This window comes from Paralichthys olivaceus, chromosome 20 (assembly GCF_024713975.1).
Source record: "Paralichthys olivaceus isolate ysfri-2021 chromosome 20, ASM2471397v2, whole genome shotgun sequence".
NCBI classification, from domain to species: Eukaryota; Metazoa; Chordata; class Actinopteri; order Pleuronectiformes; family Paralichthyidae; genus Paralichthys; species Paralichthys olivaceus.
The window spans coordinates 17,599,983-17,622,923 of NC_091112.1; the positions used below are offsets into that span (position 1 = coordinate 17,599,983).

The 22,941-nt window shown below is 39.7% G+C and overlaps 1 long non-coding RNA gene across 3 annotated transcripts in view; it reads right to left on the bottom strand.

The window, feature by feature from the left end:
- Positions 1 to 22,941, bottom strand: part of LOC138405932 (uncharacterized) — a 200,402-nt gene that overhangs the window by 101,678 nt on the left and 75,783 nt on the right. For 2 of the 3 annotated variants that reach the window (XR_011239592.1, XR_011239593.1), the window contains exon 2: positions 7,641 to 7,738. The exons of the other annotated variant lie outside the window; for it this stretch is intronic. This is a non-coding gene — a long non-coding RNA (uncharacterized lncRNA). The remainder of the gene's footprint in view (positions 1 to 7,640; positions 7,739 to 22,941) is intronic. 3 annotated transcript variants of the gene reach the window in all.

Below are 22,941 nucleotides of genomic sequence, written 5' to 3' on the forward strand. Positions count from 1 at the left end.
CTTTGTAGTTTTATTCTTGGGTTCATTGTCTTACTTTGAAAAACAGATCCTCCTCACAAGTTTTTTTGCAGACCACATCAGATTAGATTTTCCTGCAGGATTTTTTCGTATTTTGCTGCAGTCACTCTGCCTTCTACCATTTCAAGCCTTTCAGGGCCCGCTGCTAACAAGCATCCCCACAGCATGATGCAGCCGCCACCATACTTCACGCTGGGGATGGGATGTTTATGAAGATGTGCAGGCATTTAGCTGTAGACCAAACACAGCTTTGAGTCTGATAGCAAAAAGCCCTGGTCTCATCAGACTATACAACCTTGACAGCCCCAGCTGACTTGAGTCTTCCATGTGCCTTCTGGTAAACTGAAGTTGACATCACACAAGTGTCTTTCTCTGTGCCACTCTCGCATTGAGCTGCTTACTGAAGAAGCACCATGCCAACTGTTGTTGTCTGCAAAGTCTCTCCTATCTGAGCCTCTGAAACTTCAATTCATCTGCTCTGGAACCAAACCAAATTTAATCTGCTTAGGCTCAACGCTGTAAAACAATAACATTAGAGAATTTCCAGGGGGTTGGATGGGTGTTATAGACACTATATATCCTCGGATATGGAATACAGTGAGATATCGAGGCATGTAGTCACGTCTGCATGAATTACCATTGTCAAGGAGGTGAAAGGGACAATTTGTGAGCACTAGCGTAGATTTCCCCTAAATGCTTTTGCCTCCACCATCCTGACTGCTTAATGTATTCAGCTGCCTTGGTAAAAAGAGCAAGGAACTAATTGAAAATTATAGGAGAGAAATTAAAGGCAGGATTATGTGATTACAGGATTACACATTAATTAAAGTTGCACAGTATGTTTAGATCAGACTTTTCACTCTTTTCAAACATTTCCTTCCAGCTCATTTATTAAACTCACTGGGGATCAGCATGGAATGATTAAAGGACCACTTTGCCAATTCTCAACCTTATCCCTGTCTATCCAAATTAAGAACAGTGTGGAAAACAACAACAGCAGCTGTATTTTTAATGCTGTAGCTCTGGGGCTCAGCTTCAAAATGTGTTGTGGTAACATCATTGTTTCTACTAGAACTACAAGCTGTATTAGCCCGTAGATTTCTAGTCTCCACCTCTGGGAATCAACGGGGTGTGCTCTAGATTCTGCCTAAAATCCCCAGCTTGCTTGTACTGTAAACTTCATTTCAACAGTCAGAATAGCATCTCAGTCGAGTACAGAACTTGTATAACACTTTAGAACACTTTTTGGAATGTAATCTGGATCAAGAGATGCTATGGGGAGAGGAAAAGAGGATACGGAAGAAATCCAGAAACTGAGCTGCCAAAAGCAAATTGGCTACTGACGAAACCTCTGCTCGGATTGCTCTGGCAAGTGTTCAATAGCGTCATTGTTTTCCACTTCCTTGGTGCAGATAAATGATGTACGCTGATGATGTTTTATCATTGCAGTGACCTTGTACAGGTCGTGTTTTCGCCCCTGTCTATTTGTTTGTCAGCAGGAAAAACTTCAGAACGCATTTCCATAAAACTTGGTGGAAAAGGAACATGGGCCAAGAAAGAACCAATTTAAAGATGTATGAAATTATTCGCAATTGAAATGTTGAAAAAAATCATCCAAAATGTTTCAACACTGTTCAGAGAAAATGGATCATGATTCATCATTGCTGTTTGCTCCGTAGCGTGAATAAAACTTCAAGTCATTACCTCATCCGCGAACATGATGTGAGTGTTGTAGGTGTGGTTTAAGCATCAGTCTCCCAGTGTTCTCCTGTATTTTCTCCTCCCTTGTGTATCTGTCTTTGTCTTTCTGTGGTGAGTGCATGTGAGTGTAGGTGGGCGGGCGTGGTCTCCATTTATCATTCCAGTCATCATTTATTCATCTCCCCGTCATCAGCACCTCCACCCAGTCCACACACGTGCCTTCCATTCATCATCCACTGCAGTATTTAATCCCTGGCTTCTCATCAACTCATCACAAGATTGTTGTTCAACCACAGTATTAGTCACACAGCTGACTACTCGCCGTTTCTGTGCTATCAGTGCTTTTGGTGTTTCGCCTGCTCTAACGCGTCCCCCTTCGTGCTCCAGGATTAAACCAGATCACCGCCTCACCAGCCCGTCTCTGTTAAACCCAGTGTTTACTCACCCACCTGGAACACAACCCCATTCATTCTCCGCTCTCCGACGTCACTCACCACGCTCTGTCATCATCTCCACCGCCACGCCGGATTCCCCTCTCCCTCTCATCTCAGTACATTGAGTAACTTGAGTAATAAATTGTTCAAAACGAGTTGTGTCAGGTAGATTTTCCTCTGCAACAGTGCTGAAGACAACAACTCCCATGAACCAACGCTGCTTCACAACATCAACAAACTAGTTTTTATTTTATTGAGAGACCCCTAACAGTCGAGGTTACATATTGTATGTTAAATTTTGGGTTGGATGGAGGACGTCTTTCTATCACTTACTTTAACATTGAGATACAAGGCATTGTCTTTCACATTCACTACTTTCTCAGGGAATAATGAATGAATAATGAATTGATCCTGATTTAAAACAATGCAGATCCAACATATCATACAAAATAAATATGGTTTTGTAGGGAGGTAACTTTTAGCTGCTGTACAGTAAAAGACAGGGCTACAAATCTGTGTATTTTAGGTTATATAATGTTGCTTTTGCTAAAAGGTTTGAATATAAGAGCACTGATTAAACACTTTATTGAGTGCTATGGTCACGTCTACATAAAAACAGTGTGAGCTTTTGAACTTGCATCATTAACTCCAGTGTAAACAAATCTGCTCAGATTTAACTGTAGGTGTCAACCTTTAGTCTCAGGGTTTAGCTAATCTTTAAGCAATCGATAACACTCCCCTTCCAACCTTTTCACCTTCACATTGAAAAACAATTTAGAGTTCTCTATTCTTGCAGGAGTATTAGTAGTATGTATTCATTCAATGTCAGTTCATGTACTCAGAGGCCTTTCACATTTTCAACTTATCTTTAGCGTTGATGTGGTTGATGTAGCCAACTTTCTATAGCTACCAGTTTTCTCACACATGTAGCAGTTATAGAACAATATTATCATTTACTTTGGAATCATGTCTGTGTCCACCTGGGCCACGCCAGGCTGCGTGTGCCGCTAATCTGTTGTGTCTCAAGGCCGAGTGGGAGCATTTCTGCAGTGGAGCTGCTACGTGGCGTTCTTGTGTGACTACTGTATTTCTTCAATATGTTGTCATTGTGTGTATATATGAACTGTGGCATGTGTATGGAAGTATTATAGGCCAATGTGTCAGAGATTTGATTATATTGTACGTGAAACTACAGGCAGGACAGTGCCCAAGATAATTTCCACATTGGGACAATTAAGTATAACGTATCTTATCTACATATGTACTCAACTAAATCACAGTACTCTACGCTACGACTGCGTACCAATCTTGCGATAACAATAGAAACCTTGTTAGAAAAAAGAAATGGATTACGTCAATAGAAATTATGCTTTTACTTGAATCAGGAAGTTTTGCAAATATTTCTGCTTGAGAGGGAGTCGAAAAAAGATCATTTTCTCTTTCTATTCTGCTGTGAACCGTGGGCGGTGCAGAGAAACAAGGTGAGCGCATTGCAGCTCACGCAGGCAGTGTGGACGCTCCAACCTTATAACTTATAGCAAGACGTTCCATGATGCTAGTGCAGCCGGTGAAGCCCCCAGTGTTATAGACCACTGTTCACTCTCTCCAAGCTCTTATTTTGGACTCTTTTGAGGGAAATATCCATCTCTTTAGACATTAAAAGCTCCACTGTGTTCCTGCAGTCTATTACTGTGACTGTCTGCTGCTGAGCAGGGTTTGCACAGAGGGTTTAGAGAGCTTTTCTCTGAAAACCGCTGCGGCCGAAAATGACACAATGAGAGCGGTGACCGAGAACCAAAATAGAAAAGGTTGACTGGACTCACTATAAAACTATAAAGACAAGAGGAGCTGCTGATCAGGTAAATTCCCTGTAGCTTCATGATTACCCCTTTGCACTCACACGTACCATAATGATGCATTCAATTTATTACAAATATAAATTCAATGATGAAGCCACTTTTTCAGCACAGATAAATTATGTTATGCAAGGAAAACTCATGGGTTAGAAGTTTATAAGTTTAAGTAAGAATTACTCATTAAATAAGAGAGAAACTACTTTATGGTTCTTTTTAAAAACATTATTACTAAAAACCCACTCAGGAACAATATCTAAGACATATTCATTATGACTTGCTTTCACCTCTCGCCATGAAACTACAGCTTCTTTTCCTCAAACTCATTTAAAGCACATTATTCTCAAGTAGCCATATTTTAGACAGAAGTGTAGCTGTTCCTTCTCGCTTTGCTTTGGCTCATTTTATTCCCTTGCCAGAGCTTACCATATATGGAAAAAGCCCTATTTTGCTAAAGTGCTTTTCATCTGAATGATGTCAGCCATACCTGCGTAATTACTCACATCACAGGCTGAGGATAATTATTTTGCAAACATGGTTCAAAACAAAAATTCTGCTTGCATCTCTTTCTCGTTTGAATCTCCTGTATGGTAGATTTTTAAATCATCTGGGGACTTTTGACAATCAGAGCACAGACAGAAATTACCCAGACACTTTGTGGCAGTGTCACCACAGCGACACCATCTACTGTCCTGACGCAGAGACCGTCCCTGCTGCTGTTATCAGGTGTCCCACACACAGATAATACGGCAAAGCTGTGGAAGCAGTGACTGCAGTCACCTGCTCCTGTGGTCGATGCTGACTGCAGGATTAACTCATGTCATGAGTAATTGGCTCAGAAATGATGTTTCATGTACAGTACACGCACACACGCAGGCATTTTGTCCTGCAAAGCAATTCCTGGATAAATATAAGTGAATGGCAGGAAAAATCCAAGCAAACTGTTCATGACAGTCATGATCTCTTCTCTCTGAGGCACCTCAGTCATTTCTTCAAATGTCATCATCAGAGCCTGAGCTGCTTTAACGCTGCAAGGCTCCCTTGAGTTCGTCTTGAGAAATAAATTCAAAGCTGTATTTGAACCGAGGGCTACAGCTGCTCACCTTGCTGATAACTACCGACTGAGGGCTCCAATATAAAAATGAATCTGCTTGATTTGCCTCGTTGCACATTTGACATGAAGGTAGTTCAATTTGTCAGTCCAAGGGTGAGAATTAATAAACGCTGGATTGGAGTATTTCATGTCTCATCTTAGGCACAGTTTGTTTAAGGAAGGCAACAGCTAAGGCCTGTTACAGCATTGTTCAGCTTGTTTTTGCCAAAGGTGCCTCGTTCATCTGTCGAGGCGAGGCACTGTCTCACTCAGTCACAGCTGTTCATGATGTGGATCTGTGAAGGACACAGTCGGGGACAGACAGACAGCACCATGGACACCTCAATGGTTCCATTTCCTTAAACATGCTTCCTTCTTTGCTTCTCCACCTCTTTCTTTCCTTTAACAGCTCTGAGGGGACTCGGTTCTTCTTCTACAGAAGTGCAACGTCCTCAAGATGAAATAATCTATTTTCATTTCATCAAATCACTTTTCATGACAGCGGTGTAGTCACTGTTTTCTCACCAATCAGCCGGTAATAACGCTCCCTGCCTCTCTGAAGCAAGTTAAATGTCTGCAACCATATTTATCCAGTGAGCACTTGTTGGCAGCCGTTGCCCAGGAGATAGAGCTGGTTGTATAGAGTAGAATACATAGTACATAGTGTACAACGAAATTTTGCAGCTATTGTGAAGGTGCATAATATAAATAAAATACTGCATAAAAAAAGTGTATATATGAGGTAGAAGAAATGTAAATATAAAAACAGTACAGCAGATATTATAGCAAATAAATGTGTTTGTGTACATGTAGTGCAATGTAGTGTATGTACAGAAGGTGCATTGCAGTGGATGTAAACATCTGTCAACATTGTGAATGTTCAGTTTCCCAAACAGTCAGTGTGTTATTAAGCAGAGTTCAGTTTTCTTATGGCTGTGGGGTAGAAGCTGTTTTTCAGTTTGTCCGCGATTTGATTGAGGTGAAGCGTTTGCCAGAGGGCAACAGTCAAACAGATGATGTCCTATATATATATATATCTATACTAACCAGACTGATTGGTTTGATTCCCTATATGTCAAAGTGTCCTTGGGCAAGACACTGTACCCTTAATTGCCCCTGCAGCTGTAATGAACTGTACTGTTGAGTGCTTCAAATGATCATTAAGACAAAAACAAAATGCAATATAAAGAAGTACACTTACTAATTAGCAATACCAACGTCAGAGTTATTCTGAATCAGTCAGCATTCGAAGTGGTGGTTGTAAAGAAATCTTAGCCTAGTGTGTTTGCAACATTTGATACTTAGCACCATAACACAACCTTGGAAGCTGAAAGAATTGCTCTGTCATTTGCTTTCAATTGTTTGGGTGGAATTAACCAAACGAGCTAAAGTATTGGGAAAAAAAATTGTATTAGCACAAGATTAAGGTTAAGTGTTAATCAAAGCTAATATAGTTCATCATCCGGGGAATATGAATTTCTTTACATTCATTTCATGTATAGTTTCATAGTGGATAGTTGTTGAGGCAATTGACACAATAACTGAAGTGACTTGATGTGTAAAAACAGAGCCATTCTCTCTTTGTCAAAAACACAAGTGCAGTGCACATTATAAACATGCTTGTTTGTAATGGACTTATGGGCTGGAATGATTTGCCTAACTGAATTGTGTCATTCATCAAATGTCTGCTATTTGGGAGGTCAAAATATTTTCTAAATAAAAGCTCTGTAAAGTATGAAGCACTGCAGCAACAAAAATAATTTCCGCCTTTTACTTTCTACACTAATTGCTTAAGAGAAAGTGATTCATGAATGAGCTGCCATGGCAGAAATCAGCACCAGCAAAACACATGAATGTCTGTGTCAGTCCAAAATGGAAAAAAAAACCAACAACAACAAATTATCTAAATGATCTGGCAGCGAATGTAACCCACACTTTGACTGCTGTGTATCTAAGAACTGACATTTTCAATGCACCCCACAGAAACACTGCCCCACCCTCTGACTGCTCCAGAGCACTGGTCGCTTGTTTATTTAAAGGTTCAGTGTGTAAGATTTAGGTAAACTGGATTTATTGGCAGAAATTAAATATAAAATAATCATAGTGATGTTTTCACTCGTTTGTTTCATCTAAATTGTACAAATTATTGTTTTCTTTACACTGGAATGGCCCCTTTATATTTAAATACTTTATATTTATATCAGGAGTGGGTTCTCTCTATGTCCCAACTGGACAAAATAGACAGTTTTGGAGTTTTTATGACAACTGAAGGCTACCACAGGTTCTCTTTCATGTTTGGAAGGGGAGGGTGAGGTGAGTATTCAGCTGATACATGCAACTTCACCACGAGATATCACTTAATCTTACACACTGAACCTTTAAGTTTTATTATTATTGAACGTAATGCCTGTCCACAGCATTCAGCACTGCACTATGCTGCAACATTAATATTACACAATAAGAGGAATGGTTTTCGAGATATGCGTTCCACATACAGACAGAGACAGACAGACGGTTATGGAATAATAGGTAGATAATCACCTGATTAATACTCACTAGCTGCATCACTAATCCTCTGTGTTTCCTTCCCGTATTCATGTCTTCCTTACTTCCCCCAAATTGCCTCCTGTGAGGTGAAACTGGGGATAAAACAAGAAAAAAAGACAAACTAAGCCTGAGCATACTTTTTAATATTTAGCATTCCGCCCTAATTTCCACCTCGAGTCCTCCTTCCACCTTTGAAGCAGTGAAGTGTCACTCACGGTGCCGTAGAATTCACTTGAAGAGAAAGTGCAAAATCGTCTACTGAAATAACACCCCCACATAGAGGTGTTAGATATGTTCAACACATCCTTCTTCTGCAAAGCGTCTCCTCTCATATCAGTAGTGTGACATTGCTGGGGGAAGGTGCTTTAATAAACTGACATTTCAAATAGCAAGCTGGGCACACACCATACGACAAACAGGTTTTTCCTGTTTATTTTTCAAAATTAAACATATTTACAGTTTCATCACCACCAGAAGAGAACTTACAATAAGTCTGCTTCAAAGGGATATTTAATTTTAACTGAATTTTTCATGCAAGTCAGATGAATTATATATAATTCATATATCGCTTGTTTAAAAATAGATAAAACTGTCAAGTATTTGCTGTAAGCGCCTTATACTAGTTCTGAGGATGAACCGACAAAGTGACAGTAACTTAGAGTTTTAACTTCTCTTTTTTTCCTTTACCGTCATTATACATTTTCATCAATAAATCCTGTGTAATTGATAGACTTTGATCACCATCAGTTGTGTAAATCTTTTTTGTCAGCTGGAATGGGAGCGCCAGAATTACACCCCCACAAACGCTGCTCAGGCGACTGACATGACGCATTGTTGTTTATTGCAATCAGAAAAAGCCAAGACCTATTAAGATGAGACGCTGATGAAAGATAATCTGGAACTTAAATGGTCCCCGAACGGGAAATGAGGTCACGTACCAGAACGCATTATACGAAGATGTAAGACCGAACAGCGTGAAATTTGTGAATAGCAGGATAATGAAAGTGAGTGAAATTATGGGTACATTGCACCAAGGCCAAAAGAATATAAAGACATACAGAGTGAGTTACGTAAAGAAAAAGTCTGCTAAACACAATATGCATGTTGTTCAGTTAATGTCTGAAATATATGATATGAAGCAAATGTTCAATACTGCTATATTTCCTATTAACATGGTCATTAGTATCTATACTATATGTATTCCATTATGAATTCTGAACATCTGACCTTTTTGATAGTCTGACCTTGCATTTTGAGAGCTTCAGAGATTTTGAGTCGAGGAAAAGACGTTCTTCGGCTCACACAAGCAGAATTCTAAACGTATTTCAAAGCCCTGCAACAATGCAGATAAAACATCCGTCTCATCTCAAGTGGAGGTTGTGGCACCAGCTTTACACAAAAATTCACTGGGCCTGAAGAAACACAAGCCCTTTAAAGTTTTTTTTGATATCAACAAAAACCTCCGTGCCTTTCCTTTTTTTTTTTTTTTAAACCACCTTCTGCCTTCATTTGGTTTGACCTCTAATTTGCACAAGCCTTAGCCCATAACACTCTTTGCAAAACAGCAGCGCACACTGAGATCCACCTACAGGTTGAATAAAAAGCAGCTTTACAACAGAAGGGGAAAGAGGGTTAGCATGGATTACTTAGTTTTAACTCCAGTTTTCCACATCAAAGTATGTTTACAGGAACTGCAGAGTTACACTGCATATGTGAAAACAGGTGTATAAAGTGTTCTGTGACTCCAGGGGGAGCCAAGTGAAGTGAGTGTTACTCGGTGTCAGGTTGGTCTGAATACCACAAGATTGAAAATGAAAACAAACGTGGGTGTGTGGAGTTTAAAGAGCTCTGGACCACTGCAGCCCCGCTCAAGGTATGAGGCTACTTTAGCTGCCAAAAGGCATAACAAATCATTTCCTGAACTGTCTGTGAGCCTTATATAATAAGCATCACATTTTGACAGAGAAGAAAAAGCATGGATTAGAAAAGATAATTCTGGTTCTGCTACATGCAATCACAATCTTGAAAAAAACAGCGTGTAGTATTCAATGGGATTTGCATTGAGTTTTCCAAGTGTGCAGGAAAACCTAAGTTGGCATTAAAACATTAAAGAATTAATAAAAACACTTTGCTGTCTGTTGTAGGCAAATGTAGATACGAGCATCAGAAATCCTTGATGATATAACGTGGAGTTTTCGATGTGACATTTATGGCAGTAAAATAGTTCATACTTCAACACGTAGCCTTCATTTAGACTGGAACATGGCCATGGTCACTAGCAGCACAATCGAGAAGGTGAAAAGGTACTCTGAGAAAAAAGTAACAGAGTACACTCCAGGATAGTTTCAGGTGCTTATAACAATAATGGAAACATAATAATTATTAATATATACCAATGTGTGGCAATGACTCCCTGAAAAACATACACATTGGTCCTCTACAATGAGTTAGACAATTTTCTGAGTGAGAAGCTTCTATTGTCAGAGTTTATATAAACAGATGATCAATCTGAAGTGCTTCATACTGATAACTAGTTGGAGAACATTGCCGGCTAGTAACTTGCCAACTTGTGACTTGCTCTCAGCAACACGCAAGCACCAATGTAACAAAGCAGTGGTGCAGGTGGTTCTGTTTGTTTGTCTTCAGATGGTTTTCACTGATAAGTAAATCCAACACCACCTTTGGAGCTAGTGTGTTCACAGGCATTTTACTACACAATGTATTAATCCTGGTCCCACTCTGCATAGTGCTCATTATCGTGATAATCTTTTCCACAGAAAACCCGCAAATTCTGTCCTCCAGAGAACACATTACCTGTGAAGAGTATACAACAATTGCTCGAATCGCAAACTGCGTAAAATGGATATAAATGGAGAAATCAACAGTCAGCTGTATGTAGATTAAAGCGTTTTCAATTACAAACAGAAGGAGATAAAGTGCTGAAATACTTCTAATTGTAAACCGGTAGATTAGATCATTAGTCATAGCTTGTATGCCCTATCTTAGACCCGGCAAAAAGTAAGTATCTTTGCCAGTTTCAGGCGAAAGCAGTTGCGCCTACATTTGTAAAGCGGCGTGTGCACATGTGGGTGCTCATAGGCATGCTGGTTTTAAAATGAGGCATTGTCAGATGTATTGTTGGCAAGCATTTTAACATTTGACCAACAAAAACCTGATCTGAAAAGATTGGTACAGTATTTCCTAGTTATTTTCAGGTCGAATTATAGGAGGCGCAAATGACCAAGTCTGTTCCCTCTGCAGAAGAAAGTGTTTTCTCTTACTACCTGGACAATCTGGCGTTACAATAGAAGCATAACTGGCTTCTGAAAGAGACAAGCTATGGCCCTCTGATAGCAGCAAACAAAAGTTACAGTTATGGCAACCATCATTTTTAGCCCTGCATTGCCAAAAAAAAAAAAAAAGAGATCTCCCTCACAACAACCTGAATTTGGCCAGGCTTTTCACCAGACTCAAACATGATGTGCCAAATCCATGAACCTGCAGCGGTCCAGATCTAGCGCAGGTGCTTGTAACCGGAGCTGATATGCAGCCCAGCCTGCACTCACAGAACCCAGCTGACACTGAGCCATCTATCGGCCAGAACTGGCTTCTACTAGGTCCTCTGGTGCATGGTCCCCCACTCTCTTTAAGAAAACATCCAAGATTTTATCCAGGACACATTCCAGGAATTTTTCCTGACAAGTCAGGACAGCAATTGAACAAAAATGTTAGTATCCTGGCATTGATACACATCACATTTTTCTTCTCTTTTTTAATCATCATCGCTGCTAACTGTACAACAACCTCTTTTCCATGACCTGTTTTTGTTAGATGTAAACATGGTTTTCATCCTTCAACTGCTTGAAATGTGTCGGCCACTCTAAACACTTAGGTCCTTCATATGAACATCAAACTTGGACAAAGAAAGGACTATGCCCTACCTCTCTGAATTAGGCTATAATGTACACTGAAAGGTGCTACTTTGAAGCACATCTAGTAGCCTATAGATACAGGAGAGTTCCAGGAGACTTCAGCTTCATACCAACAGTGAGTTTCATCTCAAACAAAATATGCTGTGAAGTTTATGCGGATTAATGTAAAGCGCTAAAATACAAAGAAGAAAATCCAGGACTATTCTGATTTTAAACAATGATTAAATTAGTTTGGAGTCTGAAAATTAATCTTTGGATAATTAGGACAAGAGCAAAATACAACAATACTAACTACAATAACTGGATCAGAGGTAAAAAGGTAAAACCTTCAGACTATCAGATGTGAAAAAACATTTTCAGGTTTTCCAGGATGACTGAAAACCCTGTAGAACACCATCCAGGGAATCCGAGACTACAGATTGGTTACCTGGGATATTTTCTACAATATGACATGTACATACTAATGAGGACCTTGCTGTGCTTGATCACATCACTTCTGATCTCATCATGCTCAAGCAGCATCATTCGGATTACTGATCGTCAAACTAGTGATTAAAGATAATTACTTTTCTTTCATGAGCCTTGCGAGCCCGGCCTCCATGTCGTATAGGATATGATTTCCTCAAAGAAAATCACACAGAAATGTGCTGTTTGTCATTAAGGTTATTCCTTTTATTGATAGTGGTCACACATCCTCTCTCATTGACCGTGTCACACACAACATGGTCGTCAGGAAAGAGCAACACAAACTTCAGACTGAGACTCAAGTTATGAATTGAGGGCACCCTCAGTTACTCACTCTTTATCTACCTCCTCTCTCTCCTCGGCGACTTATGCTGGTAATTTAGTCAGGAAATTGTTTTGTGTTTGTTTATGAACTGTGCAGTCCCAGGTGAGATTAATCCAAAAGGAGACACACGACAAAAGAAGGTCAGAGAAGGGAGGGAGTTATAGTGTTTCAGTTGTGGAGTATTTTGGAGGCGTGAGCAGCAGCTCAGTATAACAACATTACTCTCTCTTCACTATAAAGAACGTCCAGTGTTAAAGGTTTCTTGGACCATCCTGGAATATTTACTACATGAGAGATAATTCCTCATTTCTCATGGATCTACAAAGTGGCTGTAATGAAAAGGTGATCTCAGCCCTCTATCATCTCTGGGATTTCCTCTTTCTCTGCTTGTCTGTCAGCTACGCTCTGATTCATCAGGTTGACCTTTCAGTTTTCGGGCCTGAGTGGTTAAGAGATGAATCATCCATGGCCCTCACATCCCCTGTATGAAAACCTTTCAGCATGCATCCTTCTATTTACTAGTGTGTCGATTGTGTTCCAATTGACACACGAGTAAAATAAAACTTAAGTTGTCAAGTTTTCTGCATTTTGTGGTTCTCGCCATTAACATGTATATGTATGTACTCATGAAGAGGTCCATAGTAGAGCTGTCTTAGAATGAACAACCACATGTTAATGGGCTGATCGACCACACAAAGATCTTCACAGTATAATCACAGTACTTAAAATAGCTACCATTCTTAGAGGATCTCTATGCCTATGCTGTTGGCTTTGGTAATTGGAGTTCAGTAACTTGCCCAAGACTCTGCTTTCCGTTCAATATCAGACGTTTTTACAGTAACACATACTGCCACCAGTAAACAATACGTCACACACATTACCCAGCTTTGTTATATGTATCACATTCAACCTTCTTTTCACAATGTTTCTTTTAATTGAGTCTACATAATGAGACCTTATATCACACATGCACAGGAACATTTTCATGGCAGGGAAATACAATGTGTTAAAGTCTGAAATTTGAAGCAACTCCAACAGACAGAGCTTTTATTTGGTACAGGATGTTCAGGTAGGCATAACAGGCAAACACACAACACAATACCACCGACCGTGAGGCAGCGTCTGTGTTTACTGGACCGTCCTCTGTTACCTTGTGCTCCGTGTACCTTGTCTCCGTGCTTCTTTGTGCTGCCACTGACCATGGCCACATTCCAGTTCAAGGAATGGAAAATGATTTGCGCTTTTGTCATTGACGTTATCAACATTATCAGTACTGATGGCCAATTCTTTACTTCCTTCCATGTTGTTTCTCCTTGTCACGGACATATGCACTGGGCCTCTTCTCTGCGCTTGAGTCTCCCTCTCTTGTCTGATTTGTCTTGATACGTCACCACCATGCAACACCATGTGTTACGTATGTTGTGCTTGACTTGCAGTGAAAGCTACAGAACAAGGGATGGTCTTTCACCCGCTCAGAGAAATATCTGGTTCTTGAGCTACGTGACGGAACGGGACAAGACGAGATACATTTTTTTAGTCCCTCTATGGGATATGTTTGCCTTACAGCAAGAAAGGGAAAGTAAAAATAGAAGCATCAGTAGAAAAGTAATGAAATCATAAATAATTAAGCAAATACAAACAAAATGAAATATTAAAAAATAGCAGTGTTATATACAATAGAAGCAGAAGACAAATCTTGGTAACAGAATATATTCAGTGTGAACTGCACATTTCTCAGAAAGAAAATTAGTATTGAAGTTATTCCTGAGTGGATTAATTCCCAGAGTGCTCTGCTATGTTTGCAGGCTTCTTGTCTTCATCAGGAGTCGTACAATTGTACATACAGTTTGTTCTGTCTCTTGAAAGAAGAAACACAAGCAAGGCCAGTTACCATGTAAGCTTGTGCAACCCCTGTAGATACTGTGACCTGTGTGACATTGAATCTTCACAGATATGTCTGCTTCCTGATCGGCACTTGGTAAATTAATAAAAAAAAAACAGTAAAGTGTTGAGGTATAAAGCCAAAACACTGGGCTGAATAGAGCAGAGAAGTTTTGTAGAGCTGAGTGAAAGTGCATGCGACCAGCATCACCTTCCCTCACACAACACAGAAAATATAAGAATGTGGATCAGTGCAGCTTTAAGATCCAGCAGACATAAGCACAGGGAATTGAAAATCCCATTCAATTTCTTTTTCTATCCGTCTTATCTAAGTTCTCCGTTACTGAGAAAATTGTTTGTCTCCTTAGTTATCTACAGTTAAATACTGGGTCGTTGGTGAGGACCTTAAGACTCAATTCGACTTTAGCACAATCTGCCACTTTCACATCTAAAAACAATTACTCCAGCTCTTCCTGTTGTTTTTGGACTTGTCTCATTTTCCTCTTGTAAGTTTATTTAAAAATGTGCATCATGAAGTGCAAACCTGAACATTTATTTCACACTAAAATATTGCAAGTTCACATTCATTTATCTGCTCATGACCTTACATGCAGTTGTGTTGTCTTTATGGTGTGAACACAATATAATTTCAAACTCTCAATACAGAATATGAAACACTGCGGGACCAGGGATCCTGATCCAGAAGAAGACGATGAAGGCATGGAAGAGTTCTAGAAGTTTTTTTTTTTTATACAACAAGGCACTGATCGAATTGATCAATCAGTTTTTCCACAACAAATCTGAAAGCTCGCTGCCTGAAGGTCTGTCACTGCTGGGGTGTGCCAGTCATGGCAATCCCATCAGTGCATAATGTACTCCCAGAAACCGACTGCTTGATTCCATTAAATTGTAGGTGCTCATCTAAAATTCAAAACATGTATTTTCCCTTGGCTCTACCTTCGAGCGCTTTGCAAAACACCATTTGCTCCACAAAGTTCTCCTCATTAACAAAGCAAAATGTAAACAATTGTTCAGGACTGGATGGAAGGCAAAGGGCTGCCTGTGGTTTTATTCAGCTGAAATGCAAAACACACCTGCAACAGAGGCTGAAATATCACGTCCAGGGTCATCTCACCGAATACAGAGACTTTACTAATTGCCACAAATTCAACCACAAGAAATGAAAATAACTGGCTGTGGTGTTTGGCTTGGACGGAACCCTGAAGAACGAGAGGCATCAATTTCACATGGCTGCTTATATGATCGAAATTAGCTGCTAGATTTTCAACACAGGCTCTAAAGTACAAGTTAACAGTCTTTGCCAGAAGTATAATTGTGTTTGAATATAGGATCTCATTAGTAAGACAGCATACTGCTTACTGCTGCATTGAGCAAAGCACAGTGAGTGACTGTCCAGGACAATGTGCCGCAGCTGCACTGCTCAACAAACTCATGTGAGTGTAAAGAAAAGACAGACCAGAGGAAAATATTCAGCTACACATAGACAACCAATAATCTTGTTTTTTTTAAATGAATAATCCCCCGAACAACAGCTGGGTCTCTTTCTCTACCAATATGTGTAAGTGTTGTTTATGCACAATAATCAAGGACTGGGTCTTTACAAGGTCTTTGTTCTACATTCCATATGTTCACTTCCCTGCTTCCTTACAAGAATCAGGTTAACAGAAAGAAGAGAGTATCAGGTACTAGAGGGCCATCATCATTGTATGGTAAAAAAAACAAAAGCAACACACGATGAAAAGGAGAAAACCATGAAAAACACCCTGGTCTCTCGCCTTCTCACCATCAATGTAAACATCACACACCAGCACATCACACAAAACTACAAAGACCAACGTGACTGCATTGTGTCTGAGAGCAAAAACTATTTCTTCAAAATAGCTGTTGGTTTTTAATCTCATCAGTCATGGTTTTTTTTTTTTCTAATCCTCATGACTGCTCTGATGCATTGGAGAAGAAATCACGAAACTGACTTTTAAAATCCCATTTACACTTTGTGTTAACATGTCTCTGGTTAATGATGTCTGATCACAGCCTGTTTACACCTGTTATAATGACCACTTAAGAATTATGTTCTTCCACATAATGGTCCGATCTCAGTGTAAAATGTAGCTGTCTGTACTAACATGGTGCATCCTGGGAAGGCTCTGCCTATTTATTCATAGCTGACGAAAGGGTCTTGCTGCTGTAACAGTCCTGCACACAGGGCATTTCATGAGGCCCTTTCAGACAGAAAGCGGTTTGCACTGCACTGGTCACTTCAGAGCAAAATAGAGATTTCATTTTTTTCTTTTCTTTTTTTCTTTAGTTAACACAGTTTCCTAGCTACAACAAGCGATCTGACTTTAGAAATACACCTGACTCAATGTGTTGAAAATGTGTATGTATTACTCAAACTTGAGTCATAACTAATCTTATCACTAAAACAATAATGTGGACACCTGACCCAATTGGTCCTGATGGACTGGATTGGGTTTAGACACAAAGTTTGTAGGATGCATTTTTTTTTAAGTCAGCACATGTCTGTTATCAGGTCAAACAAGTAATAACCATGTGTGTCAGGTTAACACACACTTAGTGCAGCAGAAATTAAAAGCATCGGGCTTGGGTCAGGATGCTTGTCGGTTTGGGTCGGCCTGGTTAGTTTATCTTGAGCTCAGACGGGTTCAGACAGAAAGATGCAGCAAAAGCTACACTTGCAGTAATTGCTTTTCCTCTATTATGCATTCCATGCATGGCTAGATGCTTTGTTTCTATTGGATACTCGCATGTTTGCCATAACACTTGTGCATTGCTAGCATCGTATTCTACCTGAAAAGGCTTTTACATACCAAGTATCTTCGCCTGTGTAGGAACTAGAGTTGAGAAGGTAACTCAGAATGTGTCCAGAATTAATATTATAGGGAAGAATATTAACTTTACAGATGCACAGATGGAAGACTGAGACGATCAGTAACATATTGTCTGGAGTGATGAGGCATTTCTCTACACAAACAAATCTGAAGTCTGGAGCTGTTCAACAGAACTTCCAACTTCCTCACACTCAACAAGCGATGCAGGGAGCACTATTAATATTTGATACATGTGTCTGAGAAGAAATAAAATGCACAATGGATGACTGATCACAACACCATCTATTCCAGCTCATCCATCTAATTGTGTGCTGGAAGTGTAATTATGTATATCTATTTTTCAGCGAATGGACAAATATGAGGAGACGATCATGAGCAATCTGAAACTACTAATAAATTCACTGCACGCAGAGAAAAAAGGAAAAAGAAATGTTAATCATTTTCTTCTTCAATTATTTAATTCACGTCCCTTGTTAAAAAGATCTAGACCACAGTAAAAACCTCTTTATTAAATACACACCTCTGGTTTTGACCCCTACAGGAGTTCAGCTTTGACTTCTCTCGGTGTGTCTTAAAAATGAACATTTTTACAGCCACAGAAGTTATCATAAACTTTATCGCACTTGTGAGGAATAATCCACCTCTAAAACTATGCCAGTGTTTTGCACAGCTCTGCTCTTTCCTATCCTTCAGCAAGATTACATTTAGAGACATTTCCTGAGCACAACATTGTTGTCATGATTAACTGCCCTGGTACAAATCAATATCGCCCACAGCGAGGACAAAAAATATGAGAGAGGAGAGACATGCAAGAATCTGTCGGAAATTCTGTGACCTTCAAATCACCAGATAACTCATAGCATGTGACAGGAATCAATTTATATAGACGGGGATGGAGGGCAAGAGGAAAATGTTTGAAATCATTACCTGGAAGCTTTGTACAACTGTTATCTTTGAGGACTGATTGCATTTCACACACACTAAAGAAAAATATACTGTTTTTTAAATTCCCCATCTGATTTGGACAATTCAGTTTTAGTTATGAAAAGGAACAACCACTTCAACGGGGGAACAACAGTTCCTGGAGGCTACATGCTAATGATGCAGTTAACAGTGCAGGCTGTGGGATTCAATGTCATCATCAAAACAGAGGTGATACACAAAAACGTTTTCCACACAAAGCCTCCTATGAAGAAAGATTACGTTGGTGGCACGGGGATGCCGTGGTGTGCACCGCTGCCTCACAACAAGTAGGTTACCGATTCTAATCCTGGTTTTTTCTATGTGGAGTTTGCATGATTTCTCTTGGTTCTTCAGGTTCCTCCCACAATCAACAGACATGCAGACCGGGGTTAGGTTGAGTCTAAACTGAGCGTAAGTGTGGGTGGTTGTACATAGTCTGCAATACACTGGCAACTTGTCCAGAACGTACCCTGCCTCTCACCCAATGTCTTGGATTGGCTCCAGCCCACCCCTCGCAACCCTCTAAAAATAAACGGTTTAGATAATCAGTGGATAGATGACATGGCTGAAAATAAATAAAACATTTTGAAAATCTAAACTCCCCTACTGGCTAGTTACAGGGTTCAAAACAAATATCTGTGGCAGTCCTCAGCAAAATGGTTTGGACTCATGGTGGTGGTTATGTTGTCATCATCAGACCCACATTACATCACTTACTTGAACCAGAATACAGCAGAACAGTCCAATGAACACCAGACCAAAGCCACTAACAGTTTCAAGGGGCTATTTCCCAATATTTCTAAAGTGAATAAGAACGTGTGCCCTCTTTCACAACTAGCAGTGAGTGTTGTAGAAGGTGGAGATGGAAAATCGTGTTCCACAAAAAACATGGTTCATTTAGGTTATTAGTCATTTTCAATAGTGCATTTTGTTTTTAAACACAGCAATTTGCAGAGTGTCACTCAAATGGAGGCATGAACAGAATTTTTGATTAATTCCTGATGAAGAGCACAAAAAATAAAGTATTGCAAAGTCACAGAGCTCTACTTTTTTCATAGGAATATTATAGGGACATTATATCCATGTGTTTTCTCCAGCTTCCTCCCACAGCATAAACACATGCAGCTCAGGGTTAATCGAAATCTAACTTGTCCGTAGGTGTGAATGTGAGAGTGAATAGTTGTTTGTCTCTATGTCATCCCTGTAGCTGGATGAATGGATAACAATGCGATAGCTAAGTGGGACATTTGTTTAGATTATCATACTGTATTTCTGTGCACTGACATCCGCTCTGGTTCTGCCGACTCATCGTTCTTGTTCGACTGCCTCGCATTGAATTTGCGGAGAGCAGGGGAACACAAAGACAAAATGTCGTCCATTCTGCAGCAAACAATGACTTTCTGTTTTTTCTGTCTATTGTCAGGGAGAACGCATCATTTTCAGGGACAAAAGTGTCTTTAGATTACAGAAGTTTCTTTATTTTAATTAAATGGGGTTGATCAGTGACGAAGAAGCAGCTGAATTGGAGACACTGCAAGTATAGATGCACTGATCAATGCATCCATCGCTCCAAATGATGAATAAGTTAGCTGCTGCTTTATGAAACTAAGTCAAAGTCAAGAAGATATGTGTCAGCTCTCTCTCTTAAGGACATTTCGGTTGATGAGAGGAGATTTATTCTTTCTTTTTTTCCAACAACAGCAGACGGCTTTCCACCGCAATTGATTGTGAAAAGCGGTTTGTCTCGTCTGTGAATCACTTTGTGGCTCATTTTACACTCTCTGAATACGAGTGTAGAAAGTCAATTTATTTCCCCTAGATTGCAATTTCTCTTGTTTATGGTATGAAAATGAGTTTGTATCAAGATGAAAAGGAATCATATTCTAATTTGTTTGGAGCTTGCTTCAATGTGATAATGAGATTCTGTTGTACACCAGCAATTTTAATATATCTCCGGTGACAATGATGGAAAAAGCCACAACAATAAATACCAGAGCTGAAATTATCTCATTGCATCATATGCTGAGTCCCAGATGTCTTTGTTTCTCCTGGTAATAACCTGCCCTGCTTTCAACCTAAATTATGCATAAAGCGGTGAGCGATAATACTGTTTTTGTGTTATTTTATTTGCGCCCTGTTAAAGTTATGAGATCAATGTGTAACCAGAGCCCTCTGTCATGGCTGAATATTCAAACCAGCTTTTAAAACCTATTCAAGGGTGTAACAGATGGTTTCAAATTGGGAGGACCGTTTATATCATTTTATATATAGTTTTATTAGCAGTGAAGGGTATTTAAAGAGAGTAGTTATAAGACACACAGATGACAATTTAAATAAATAAATGACTGGAGACACATTACAAATGCAGATGCCTCAACACAGGGCATGAGGGTCCACTGAATTATTTAAGGAACATCAATTTGGTGTGAATCATAAACTCTGATTTTCACAAGACACCAGATTTCATCTCAGTTAAACATTGAGAGAAGGTTTTTGACTTTAAGACAGTGAAAACAGAATATCTTTTAAAGGAATGATGATCCATTTATCCAGCAGAGTTCAGATATGTGAAGAATCAATGCCAAGGTGCACTCAAGCTGTTCCAAACACCTCCACTTCATTTTTTTTTTTTTTCCTGCTGATTGAATTTGTTCCCCAATCAGCAGATCACCCAGACTATAGGGTTCAGTGCTAATTAGGGACAGGATTGCAAAATAGATGTCAAATCACTAAGTATTTCAAGACTTGAAAGATTTTCATGTCTCTGAAAACAATAATATCTTTGAGACACTGGAAATGGAAACAATTGTGATCCCTAATTCAAAGGTATGATATTATTGCTGCATGTTTTCATTTTGCTGGAGGGAGCAGGGCCCATTGCAAACCTGCCTGTTTGGGATGGCCCGTGTTAATGCTGGTCCCAACTGTGAAAGTGACCTGCAGTAATTGATGCTGTCCTCAGTCCACAGAACCCTGAAGCTGCATCTCCACTGCTGCACAAAGAGCTGTTCACCTGTTAATTAAAACATTCAGTGAAGCTCAACTCAGTAAGCAGAACCCCGAACTGTCGTTGCGGTTGTTTGGAACGCTTCCATTGTCTCGATCAACGTTAACACTGATGAGTCCCAGCCACTGCTGCTGCAGAGCACTGGTCGCCTGCTTAATGAACATTTCTTTACATTTAACGAATTGTGTGTCCAAAGTACAATTAATTCAACACTGCACTTCTTAAGCATTTAACAACACACATGCCAAATGTGAGACCAATAAGATGAACGGTTCTTAATTCCAGCACGCTCTGTTTGTCCACTGTTTGCAGATTTCATTAGATAGATTTGAACACTATCCTCCTCAAAATACATTTATATACAAATTTACTTTGTTCCATAATGTTTTGGGAAAACTTTTGGGTTGTTTTCGAGTGTAGTTCAATAGTCACTCCCCAAATCTTAACCACGGTGATGTCACACACAAGCAACTTATCATCTTATAGAAAAACTTAAGGTAATTTGGGTCAAACATAATTGTTGAGTTGTATACGTTCAGTTCATTATCTAACCACTCAAAAGTCATGAGGAGGAGGTTGTGGTGGCAAACAAAATACAAAACTAGCACCAGTTGGCTTCAAGAGTCCCAGATGTTGTTCACTGATACATTATGGATACAATGTTCTACAATGGGGACATCATCAAGCCGCTCAGTGGACACATACAGTATGTGGAAAGAAACCATGTAAAACACTCCCTCTGCCTGGCTGCCTGCAGACTCCCTGCACACTGGTGGCAAATCATCGAGTGATGCTCTTCTTTGCAATCTTTTTACATTACATTACATTTCATTTAGCTCATGCTTTTATCCAAAGTGACTAAAGATAAGTGCATCAACCATGAGGGAACAAACCCAGAACAACAAGAATCAAGTTAGTACATTTTACAAGCCAAAGTGCTACAATATAAGTGCAACTATATATATATATATATATATATACACACACACACACACACACATATACAGGGGGGGGGCTCCCACCAATTAGGAGCCAGGACAGCAAACAGTCCTGATTTGTTGAGTAACAATAGGAACTTTCATTTGATATATTGTCTACTTTTGTGTGAGAATATGTCTGTTTTTATTTGTTGTGCCTGTGCACTTTACTCTTGCTTTAGTGTTAGAAAATGTCTTGTCGTGACCGTGGGATAGTTAGGAACGTAATTTCGATTCCTTGGCATGTCTGGTATATGTGAAGGATTTGACAATAAAGCTGACTTTGACTAGCTCGCAGTGAGGGAGCAGCAAGCCGATTGGCAAATGCAGAGCGGAGTGGACGGGCTGGGGGGGTATGGTTTGACCATTTCCTGGATGTAGACTGGACCCGATCCGTTCACAGCACGATAAACAAGTACTAATGTTTTGAAACAGGCTTTTGTGGGCTGAATGGATAAAATTCTGATATTCACACAAACACAAGGATGGAAACAAGTTTAATATCTGTACAGAAAATGAGAGCAGTCTATCCAATAGAAACATTTCAGCGTGGATCAGAGGTGGACCAACGAACCGATGACAGACTGACAAAGCCACACAAAGGCCCTCGCTGCTAGTGTGGCTTTACAGTGTTAAATAAATATTGCTGCTAATAGCTGCACCTGAAGGTTTTTCTTGATTTTTATGGTCAGCACTGCTGCTCCCTTTTTTGTTTTTATTTGTTTTGTTGTATTTCACTCAAAAGAAATTGAATTGCTTGGCTTCAGATGGATGGACTTTGTTAAGACTACAATGCTTTTCCAATGCGACAACAAGGGATTTCTAGTGACTGTACAAGTCTTTGCTGTCAAACACAGTGGTTAGAGTTTGTG